The following is a 12,316-nucleotide window of genomic DNA, read 5'->3' as shown; positions in this document are numbered from 1 at the left end:
CTAAACCCCATTTGCTTCATTCCTCATCTATAAAATGAGCTGGAGAAGGAAATGGCAAATGACGTCAAGTATCTTTGCCAAGAAAACTCCAAATTGGGTCACAAAAAATCAAACATGATTGAAATGACTGAACAACAACCACAAAACCTCTGTGTATATCTTGTATGTAACTAGTTGTCTCTCCCATTAGAACGTTTAAGAACAGTGACTATCTTTGCCTTTCTTTTATCATCAGGCCTGAGCAGAGTATATATAGTTAGTGCTTAATAAATGCTTGTTAACTGATTGACTAAATATCTCCAAGTGGAAATGACTTGTCAAGAGGGTTGGAAAGAGAAATCCAAGTGCAGGCTCGACCAGATGGACTCTCAAATTCTCTCCCCATTCAGATCCTCTAATCTGATTTGCAATTCTTCCATCTGAGCCAGGTCAACAGGAATGTGGCACCCAGTTTAAGCAGCATTTGTTAAACAAGAGAACAAACCCTCATGCTGTAATAATCCATGAGACTTCCCACCTTCAGTAGACTGGCACAGACAGTGCCACTGTAGAACTGAGCAAGACACTGATGAACTCAAAACAAAATAGCTTGATGGGTTGGGAAAATCTCTCACTTGCCATTGACTTTTTACCTGCTAAAGCAAAAAGCAATATAACATTTCATATTACTTAAAATTATATGGGTAATCATCAAAACAGAAACAGCATATTACAGTGGATAAAGGGACAGTCCAGAAGCCAAGAAGGCCTCAGTTCAAGTTCCAACTATGACACGTACTGGCCATGTCACCCTGGGTAAGACACTTAACCTCTCAGTGTCCCAGACAACTCTCTGAGTCTCTAAGTTGAAGAGATGCTGCCAATCAACATGGACAGAGGGATTGTCTCACCTAGGAATTTCCTCTACCTAGAAATCACAGGTCCAGCCCCTATCCCTAGACTAATTATAAAAATGAAAGGATTCTTTTCCATGCCCCTTTGTTTCAATAAAGCCATATTATTCCAAAGATGATTAGGGGAAAAGGAAAAGAACCTATATGTTCTAAAATGTTTATAGCAGCTTCTCTTTGTGGTGGCAAAGAGCGGGAAATTATAGGGATGCCCATCAATTGGCTGAAAGTTGTGACATGTGATTGTAATGGAATACTATTGTGAAATCAGAAATGATGAGCTGTATTATCTTAGAAAAACATGGAAAGACTTTCATGAAACAATGAAGAGTGAAATGAGCAAAAGCAGAACGTTGTGTACAACAGCAGCAATATCGTTTTAAGGATGACTTTGAACAGCTAAGTCATTTTGACTATTGTAACTACCCAAATTAATAATAAAGGACAGATTAAGAAAGATGCTATCTGCATCCAGAGAAAGAACTAATAAATAGAAGTATGTATAGAATAACTTCACATATATATACCTATTTGTGTCTAACGGGAGGCATTGGGGGGGGAAAGAAATTTAGGTGATAACTTTATATATTTATATATATTATATTATATATAAATGTATATTATATATTTAAAAGGAATAGCAAAATTAGGTTATAAACTTGACAATGTCATGCTCGTGCCTTCTGTCCCCCTAGATCAGAAAGACCCTTTTCTCTATCGTCTCTCGAAGAGCTCTAAACTAGGGCCTTCTGTCCCCCTAGATCAGAAAGACCCTTTTCTCTATTGTCTCTCGAAGAGCTCTACACTAGGGCTTCGGGGGCAAAGCAGCTTGCAGTAATCTTCTTCATTCTTTCTTGGAAATAGCAAAGTTCTATACTGCTAGAGTCTCTCTATTTCTTGCATTTGACCTATTCTGTCTGTCCTAATTGACTTAAAGTAATTCTTCTGGTACCTTTTAATGATTAGTTCTGCCCTTACAGCCGAAATTACCTTCTTGACTTATGGCCCTGGCCTGCCAGGTGGCAGTCCTCTCTGGACACCAGGCAGCCTCTAGCACTAGACACTACAGGCCTCTGCCTCCTCCTGCTTTGAGTCACCCGCATTTATACTGCTGCAGAATGAAAGGGAAAGAAGTCTAAGAAGAAGGACAAGAAGTGGGAGAAGGAAAAATGATATGATGAAAGTTCAGCTTTATGTAGAAAGAAGGATTTGAATACTCACATACAAAGAAAATGCATTTCAAAGATAAATATTTCCGGGACACAGATAGTAGATGATTCTGACACAATCCTAACTTGAATTTTTTTTTATTCCAGTGAGATACATTTAAATAAGACCTTCTAGTTAAATTTTAAGTTTCAGCTTTGATTTTCAAGAGATTTCAGAATAAATTCAAGTTCCATATTCATCCATTGCCCTAGAAACCTAACTAACCACAGTGGACTGTGCAATAGCAACTGCTTTAATCATCTCATCTCTGACCCTACAACTGAGGCCTGCTGCCCTATATGCCCATTCTAGCAAGTTTGTATCATCATTATTCTCAACTCCTTACCTCCCTCATTACACATATACAATCACTTGCTAAATCTTACTCTGCAACATCTCTAGCATCTCAGCCCTTGATCTTAGGTCAAGCTCTCATGATCTCACACTTAGATTATTCCAACAGCCACCTAAGTCTTCTCCATACCTCAAGTCTCTCCCCATTCCAGTTTGCAAATCTGACCATGTCCCTTCCTTACTCAATAGATTCCAGTGGCTTCCGCTGCTTCTAGGATAAAATTAAAATGCCCCTCTTTAGCTTTTAAAGCCTTTCTCGATCTTATCCTAACCAGTCTTTCCAGCACCATTGTACCTTATGTCCCCTCCCACACTCTATGATCTGGTCTTCTCTTTGTTCCTCACATACAACACTCCATCTCCTTCTGTCTCTGTGTCTTTTCACTGGCCATCCTCCAGGACAGAAATAGATTCCCTCCTCACATCCTCCTTGTGGAATCTCATTCTTCCTCAGATACAGTTCAATCACCACTTTCTTCATGAAGCCTTTCTTAATCCCCCAACTGCTAGAACATCTCAAAATACCAAACACTGAATTATTCTGAATTAATTTCCTATTTATTCTATATATACCGATACTGGTACTTGTCTCCTCCATTAGAATGTAAGATCCTAGTGAGCAGGAATTATTTTGTTCTTTATGTCTGTGGCTCTAGTCCCAAGCAGAGTGCCTGGCACATAGTAGGCATTTGATAATTATTGATTGATTGACATTTGCTGTTGGCTGACTTTGCCAGTTATAACCTGTGTGAGCTTGGGTAAGTCACTTGACTTAGACCTTGAGTAAGTCACTTGACTTATGTGAGCCTCAAATTACTGTCTATAAGAGTGACATAAATAACATTTCTACTACCTACCCTCATAAAGCCATTGTGTATTTCAAATGACATCACACGCATTAAAAGTACTTCATAAACCATAAAAGACTATACAAGACTCTACGTTATTATTGTAATGAGTCAGCATAGTGTTGGGAGAAAAAACACAGGATATGGAATAAAAAGATTTGGGTTCAAGTCCGAGCCTTACCACTTCCTTAACTATGCCACCTTGGGCATGTTACCTTAGTTGTACGCATCAGGGAGGATAATACTCCCTTGCCTCTGAGAGTTGTTGAAAAAAATGTGGTAAAACATAGAAAGAATCAGAACACCTCCGTTCAGATCCTGACTCTGTTTCCCAATATCCTACTGTGACCAAAGCAAAGTCATTTAGTCTTTTCACAGTCCTACTAACCAATCAAAACAAAAACACAATTTAATTCCTACCAGGAAAACAATCCCTCCCCAAACGCCAAGAATCCTCTCTGTTCCTACCAGGAGGATCTACTTCAGTGCCTCTCCATGTTTTCCCAAACTAAACTGGAAAACAATGAAACCTATGGCTTCAAAAGGAACTCCATTTTAGCCATATTTTAACAGTAACATTTATGCAGATGAAAGGCACCAAGGCGGGATAGAGGATCAGCCTTGGAATCTAGAAGTCCCAGGTTTAAGATTCCTGCCTTTGACAAATAGCTATGTGATTTTAAACAGTACCCTCAGGCAACCTTCAAACACAGGGGTTCTTAATTTGAGGTCCAGAACTTATTTTTTTAAGATTTTGATAACTGTTTTCTATGTAACGGGTTTCCTTTGTAATCCTTTATATTTTATTTTATGCATTTAAAAACACGATTCTAAGAAGGAGTCCAGGTCACAAAAAAGGATAAAAAGCCCTCTTCTACAACTTCAAATTAGGAGTAAGTTGTAATTGTTCCCTCTGCAACCACAGAGGGAATTTGAACAGTGGGAATTTGCCTCACAAATGAAATCACAAATCTTGACCAACCTGTATGCAGAAATATTAAAGTTAATTCCAAAGATTCTTGAGATCCTACATACACACACACACACACACACACCCTTGCCCACAAAGTTAATACTTTTAAACATTCTGTATTAGTAAATGACCACTCTAGGTCCTGGCTTCTTCTTTTGAACTCACTTTCCCTTTCTCTCATTTGGCATTTATCATATACTATTCTCTCCATTTTCAAGTGCATGTCTTTATACCCCCCCCCAACTAAATTTACAAAACCTTAAGGGCAGGGATGTAGTCTTCTTTTTTTTTTCTTAATATTTCAAAGGGAATACTTAGCATCATCCTTGCACATAGCAAACTCAATTGATTTAATTAATTGAAACTATGAAGTATTCTCAGAACTTGCTTTTTAAATAAGCAATAGGGGAAATAGTGAGAAGTATGACTCCATGGAAAAACAGCTGCAGCAGCACCCTGGATGCAGTGGTTCCGGAGAACCACCCAGGCTCATCTTCTAATAAGAGCATGTTGCATTTTAAAGAAATAGGCAATAGTTGAATTCACAGTGGACCCTGGCTGACTTTCAACACTGCAAAATCTAACCATCTTCAAACTCACTAGCTCTTTGTTCCTAAGAAGAGCAAAAGCAATTCCATCTCACTGGAAACTAGGAAAATGGCTCAAAACAAAGTGTTCTTTCACTGACATTTCCTTCTGAAATATGGTACAGTGCCTTTTAGGTAAAACAATTTTTCAGATAATGATGTTAACAAGAGTTTAGCTATGTGCAACAGTCCTCCCAACACCGAATTTCAGGTCTCTTTGATGTGGTTCATTTAAGATGGACCAATCCTAATTAACTTGTATGATAGCATCAATGGTAAAAACAGCGCTCTTGAAACTGAGTTGTCTCCCTTCAACAGTCTGTAGTGGTTTGAAACCACTTAGAAGTTGTATTTGGGCAGGGTTTCACACGTGTCAATTTAAAGGTTGAACAGACAATGTAAAATTTCAATTCACTTGGTGACAGGAAATTCTGTACTTCACCTAAGGAAAAAAATTTATATGTACATGTGTGTATTTATAAAATATATGTTCATAAACAGATATTTTTATATGTAACTTCAGAATGAATATCTAGTTATAAGTTTTATATATATATATACACACACATATATATATATTCATTTTCTGTATAATTTATTTGTTTGTTCATTCATTCACATTTTTAAAAACATGTTTGTTTGAGCTAGTTCTCCTTATCTCACCCAGGCTCCAAGTGCAGAGCCAGTCACTGGCAAAATCCCACTACTGATCAGCATGGAAGCTCTAACCTGCTCTGTTTCCAACCTGGCACATTTCCCCCCTTCATATACCTACAGTCTGGTGGCCCCCACTCTTGAGGAATGGAGAATGGATGAATCACAACAATGAACTTTAAACCTACTACAACTCAGAATTTCCAAATTCAAGCAATCCCCTAGTCTCAGCCTCCCAGTAGCAGGGATTACAGAAGTACACCTCCATGCACAGCTAGGCATTCTGGGAACAGAGCATGACCATATATTACCATTACGGCCATACAACATCTTTTTGCTCCGTCCATTCATTTGACAGATATCTCGTGTGCAGAGCAAAAATGAGCAAACTGAGATCTGGCGCAGCAGTAGCAGACAGAATATTGAAGGTGAAGATGAAAAACCGGAGAGAAAGAAGTTACCAGGCCATTGATAGGCAGGAAAAAAGAGAGGTCATTAACTCTGTTGCTGGCAGCTGCCTTCTCAATGGAAAATCCCAACTCCCACTCATTCAGGAAGCTACAATGTAGTGATAAAGCTCCTCATACACTTGACCAAAGACTAGCCTTTCTTAGTCAAACAAGCCGACTGACCAAGCGAGTGATTTCATAAAACTCTCAGGGACGTTTACTAGCCTACCTCTCCGGCCTTTTTCACAATCTTACTCCATGTTCGAGCCAACAAGAACTATCCAAGTTCCATCAAATGTGACCTTCACTTCAACTGTTCCATGCCTTTGCTCATACTTGTTCCTATGCCTGGAAGGCCCTTCCCCAGACCAACTCAACTTGCTGACCTGCTAACCATTCTTCAAACTCAAGGTCAATGACAATGCCTTCATAAACTTTCCTTTGATCTCCCCAGCCAAAAGGAATCTCTTCCTACTACGAATTCACATTTTACCTCATTTGGGACCTCACTTATTTGCTTGTAATCATATCTTTTAATGCGGATTTTTGTACATGCCATACCTACCCCATGAGAATAACAACTCTTTGAAGTCTCCCCCATCCCAAGTCCTTTGTTGAGGTGGAAGGGTGGGTTACATTGCATATAATAGAAGGTTTTTTTCATGTACTGATGAATTTTGCTGATTTTTTTTTCTCTATTTTTTTGTTTTTATTTCTAAAATGTGTTGTGATATAAGATGACTGTTAGGAGGGAGGTGAGATTCAAGGGTGACTATAGGTGATGTTTAAAAAACGTCAATAAAAATATGATATGGGGCAACTAGGTGGTGCAGTGGATAGAGCACCAGCTCTGGAATCAGAACAATCTGAGTTCAAATCCAGCCTCAGACACTTGATACTTACTAGCTGTGTGACCCTAGCAAGTCACTTAACCCCAACTGCCTTGACAAAAAACAAACACAAAAAGTATGATAAGCACTTTCAGGACAGGGACCACATTTCTCATTTATCTTTGTATTTCGCCTAGGACTGAGCACAGTGTAGTCAATTAATACATGGTTGAAGAATGAACAGGATTAAACAAGCATTCCTGAAGTGGAGAGAACTGTTCTGCGATATGCAAATATTACTGGAGAAAACAATTAGTCAGTATACCTTCATGTGAGTAGAGGAATCTCCTATAATAATGTTTAAGGCACTCAAAACAATAAGACAAATACAAGCATATAAAAGAAAAAGGGATTGTCCCCGAGAATGGGTCTGCCTCACAGCAAATAAAAAAACCCTGCAGCTCAGAACACCCAATGATAAGTCTTTTTCAAGAAATGACCACATGATATATGGCCAAATAAGCAGAATGAATATCCTGCCAACCTGGAGCATTTCCCATTCTTTCATCTGTCTTCCAATGGAAAAAAAAATAAAATCGGGGCAGCTAGGTGGCGCAGTGGATAGAGCACCAGCCCTGAAGTCAGGAGGAACTGAGTTCAAATCTGGCCTCAGGCCAAATACTTGACACTTACTAGCTGTGTGACCCTGGGCAAGTCACTTAACCCCAACTGCCTTAAAAAAAAAGAAAAGAAAAAAATCATTCTCTCTTTCCAGATAAGAGCCTATAAATGAGAAAGCAGTTAAAATATGCAAAGTAGCGTTAGAATTCTACATAATGAGACTCTCTAAGGTCATTGACTCCTTTTATACATGAAGAGACAGAACATTTTACACCCCTTTCAACCCACCCCAAAAGCTGTTTAACCTAGCTGTGTAAAACTTCAATAAACTTTCTGAAATGGCAGCCAAGAGACACTCAGTTTCTTCACCTGTAAAATGAGGGAATCGTACTGGACCCCAACGTCCCTTCTGGTCCTAACGCTGTACAGTCCTGTAACACAGTACAGCAGTTTCAGGATAAAAACTTTCCTCTGGTCAAAAAAATTGTCGCAAAGTTATCGGACAAGTGCCGAGCCGAGAGATAATTCACCTTCCCAAAGAAGAAAAGACAAGATTCTCTCCTTTTAAAGGCTACCCAACAAATCGTTTAAACTCTGTGAAACTCTTCCAAAGATACTAGGAAGTTTAGCTAATAATAATAATATTAATAACAATAGCTAACATTTATATACTGCCTATTATGCGCCAGGCAGTGTGCTAAGCTCTTTATAAATGTTGTATCTCATTTGATCTTCACAGCAATTCTGGGAGGTAGGTGCCATTACTTCCCCCATTTTACAGATAAGAAAACTGGAGACAAAGATGGAGTGATCTGCCCATGGTTACACAGCTAGCAAGTATGTGAGAACAGATCTGAACTCAGGTCTTACTTCTGACCAGGTCCAGTGCTCTATCCACTGTGCCACCTACTGCATCTGCTCATTCTACTTCAGATAATCATAAATGCCTCTTTTTTTAAAAGGTAAGATTGGTTTTAGTTTAGGGGGGTCATCTTTCAAAAATACTTGGGATAGTTATTAAATAACAGAATCATAATTATAGAGCTGAAAGGGACATTAGAAGTTATTGAATCCAACCTCCTCTATTTACAGATAAGGAAACTGAGACCTAGTTAAATTAAATAATTTTGAACTCATATCTTCCTGCCTTTAAGCCCTTCATGTTAGTTAGCCACAAAACTAAGTTGCCACTCATTAGGAGTATAGCATCTAAAATGGAGGAGGGGTGGGGGGAAGAGCCCAGAGGCAAAGTTCTAATTCATATAATCATAGAGGGAAACCAGAAAATTTCTTTTCGAGAGAGAAAATTAACACTAAACGTATACAGAAACACATAACAAATAACACTAAACAAAACAGAAATCAAAGGCAAATTGAAGAGGGAATTTCATGTTAGGCTGCTAACCTTCTCATTGTGTTCAAAGAGGATATATTCCAAAATACAGAGTGCCAAAGTGATTTCCTCATTGTGCATGAGGAAATTCGAGAACCCATACGGCAACTCTTCTATCACTTAGTAGACTGGTTTCTGGAACCCACTATGGCTGAAAAATTCCTCATTATTCAGCCATTCTGGTGATAACCCTCTCCAAATTTAACTAAGCTAGTCCTAGGACAAAAGACATACATTCCACCCCTGGGCTTGTATTTGAAACTTTCCTACCCAGTCCCCACAAACCCCTGAATTTGCTGAAATAAGATACAGTTCATTTTAACAGCAACAAGCTCATTACATTTTCTCCTTCAATCATCTTAACTTGATTATACACTTTGTAAACTAGCAGTGTACTATATTATTAAAATTATTTGACTAGGGATAACATATCTTTAAATTTCAATCTTAGTTTAAGACACTGGCAAGGTAAATCTGTGTCTGGTCAGCATATAATATAATCAATAATATAACACAATAATAATACAGCCACTCATGCTGACATGTAACGAGTATGAGATTAGGACTCACTGGATCTTTTATAAAGCTTCTGCCGCCATTCTGGAATGGATACTATTCATTATCATCATCTAAAAATTCATAACAATTACAGCGTCACAACAGTCACAACAGTGAGATGACACAGTACAGCCTAATTTTGATACCTTTGTCTAAGGATGAAAAATAGCATCACTTCCTAAAATGAGTTTCCTGATCCCCCCTGATTGTTGTATTCAATAACATCTATATTTACAGGTTTACATCTTGCAGACCCTCCGCAGAATATAAGATCCCTGAGGGCAGGTACTATTTTTATTTTTGTCTTTAGATCCCCACACATAAATGTCTTGAATTCAATGGATCTTCTAGTAGATGCTTAACAGCTAGGTCCTTCCCTGTTGTATTAGGCTTGTCTGAGTCCTTTCGACGTAGAAAGGGGTGCAGTGACCCCTTCTGGCCACTGGAGGACGAGCTGCAAATAAGCAGCTATTTCCCATAAGTAAAAGAGGCCATTCTCTGCCTTATTACTTACCTAGCCTTAATCACTGAATGGGCGTTGCCTCAGTCAGAGCCCTGTTAAAGACCTTTGCTGAACAAGGCCAAGGCCTCCCACTGCACCCAGGGAAATCGCCAGTCTTCCTGATCTATATATCTCACCACTGGACCCAGATGGCTCCGGAGTAGAAAGTGAGGCTGGTGACCTTGCACAGCCCTCTCCCTCACTCAAATCCAATTCACTTACATTTCATGGCATCACTTCCCTGATGTCACCATCCTCTTCAAGAAGGAAGCACAAACAACATTTCCCATAACAATGAATCCATATTTTAATGCAAATTGGAATGTGTGTGTATGTATCTCTATGGCTTTGACTAGTCATTCTCATCATTTTAAAGCTAAATCCTCCCCTCAAAAAACCCATCTGTCTAAGGGCTTACAGCTGTTCCTTCAAGTTTTTCTGAAGGAGAATACAATCCAGGGCAACTATAGGAGGGAAATCAGAGGGCTCTTGGTTCATCCTGACACCCAAAATAGAACATTTCACAAATGGGAATAGAATAAACACTTTCTATGATAACAATGTCACATAATTAATGACAAGTACAAATTAATTACAGATTCATAATCATGTAAAATTTTTCAGGCATTCAGTCAAGCACTTAGTTAACAAGTAATTATTAAGCTTCAGATGATACTCAACCCAGTCAGAGAGAGGTATCAACCCTCATTTCTAACGAAATCTTATTGTTCCAAGGCTGTTTCTAGCAGCCCTACTGCTTTACCTAATGGGATATAGTATTCTTTGCTGTGGGTATAAAGTAATGAGTACCCTGTCACTAGAACTTTCCAAAATAAGTTAGATGTGCCCAAGCTAAGGACATCGTAGCAAAGATTTGTGTATTGGGCGTATAACTCAACCAGATGACCTCCAACTTTCTTCCTAAGCTAAACATTTCTGCTTAGCTTCAGGAAAGGCCTTTGGAATTTAAAAAAAAAATCATTACTTCCTTTAGAAAGTAAATTTAAAGGAAGTCTAGATCAGCTTCAAAAGTGGCACTAAAGATTCATCATGGAGTGGGGGGAGGAAGTAATTAAGCAAGGAACAAGATAGGGAACCCAGGAATTCAATACAACAGCTATTAAGAACCTACTAAATGTATAGCACCCTTAATGATACTGGTGGCTACCAAGATGAATACCACATGGTCCCTGCCTACAGCGAGCCTGGAATCTGGCTTGATTTGAGAAGCAATCATGTATTCATTAAACTGTTATAAGTATTGTAACTCTCCCAATGGTAATTACAATCATTCATATATAAGCATAAGCATGCATTTTATATGAACCCCACTCCTCTCTGCCTTTGTCTGAAGAGAACTATGGATAGAGAACACTATATATACTGTCAGACTTATTTAATGTGTTGACTAATCCTGGAGAATGATTTTTTTTCTTTCTTTTTTAATTCTTTACTGTAAGGGATGGCTCTCTGAGCAGGGGAGTGACATAGTTAGAAATCTAGATTATATAAAAACAAGAGAGATCAACAAAAATAAAGTGAAATGCATTTTTTCAACCAAAGAATTTTTGAAAATTAACCATTCCTTTTGGATGATACATGGCATTGCTTCCCCCCTCCCCCACAAACTTACATAAGTTCATGTAAAGCCAAACATCCTTCCCTGTCAGAGTCCAGGAGATAACAGAATAATTCCCCATCTCACACACACATCCCTGAATGCTGTATATGTCTGCATACGTGATCTGTCTGTGTCTTTCCACTTTATGAGCTGAGTGCACAAAGAGGACTGTATCTGAACTTTAGTCTCCCCAAGTGACTAGTCCAAGTTCTGCACATAAAGTTTATGTATGTGTGTCTCCCTGGCCTGGTCTGCACTACAAGACATTACTCAAAAATCAGGCCACATTAAAGGAAAGACTGTGAGATGCCCAAACTACTAGTGCCCCACCCTACCTCCAAAATGCCTTGGATTAATTTTCTATACACTCAGGACCTACTTTAATATGTGCACATTGCTTCCTCACCCCCACCCCCACCCAAGAGAATGTGAGCACTTAGGGCAGATACTACCTCACAGCTGTCTTTGTAACCTTATAGTGCCTGGCACATGAGACATGTCATAAATACCTCTCAATCAACTGATTTGACTGTGCCTTCCTAATTCCAACACCGATCGCCACTTTACTATTAGAATCTCAATCTAAATCCTTTAAACAGGTTATGACGAGCAGAAGCAAACATTCTTTATCCTCCTTCTATAGGGATTCAGTACAAACAGTACTGGTTCTATTGTCAGAAGGTCAGGGTTTGAGTCCTTCAGTCCCAGTCCTGACACACAGTAGCTGAGTAACTATAGCAATCCATACAACTTTTTTGAGTGGCAAAATTGGGAACATAATACTTGTCCTACCTATCTGTCCAAGAACACAATAACATAGCCTAGTA

At 38.8% G+C, this 12,316-nt stretch overlaps 1 protein-coding gene across 1 annotated transcript in view; it reads right to left on the bottom strand.

Moving 5' to 3' along the window:
* Positions 1-12,316, bottom strand: part of TNS3 (tensin 3) — a 425,395-nt gene that overhangs the window by 315,783 nt on the left and 97,296 nt on the right.

Source organism: Phascolarctos cinereus, unplaced genomic scaffold (genome assembly GCF_003287225.1).
Source record: "Phascolarctos cinereus isolate Bilbo 61053 unplaced genomic scaffold, phaCin_HiC Scaffold_4;HRSCAF=312, whole genome shotgun sequence".
Taxonomy (NCBI): domain Eukaryota; kingdom Metazoa; phylum Chordata; class Mammalia; order Diprotodontia; family Phascolarctidae; genus Phascolarctos; species Phascolarctos cinereus.
This window is presented reverse-complemented; position numbering and strand designations above follow the sequence as displayed.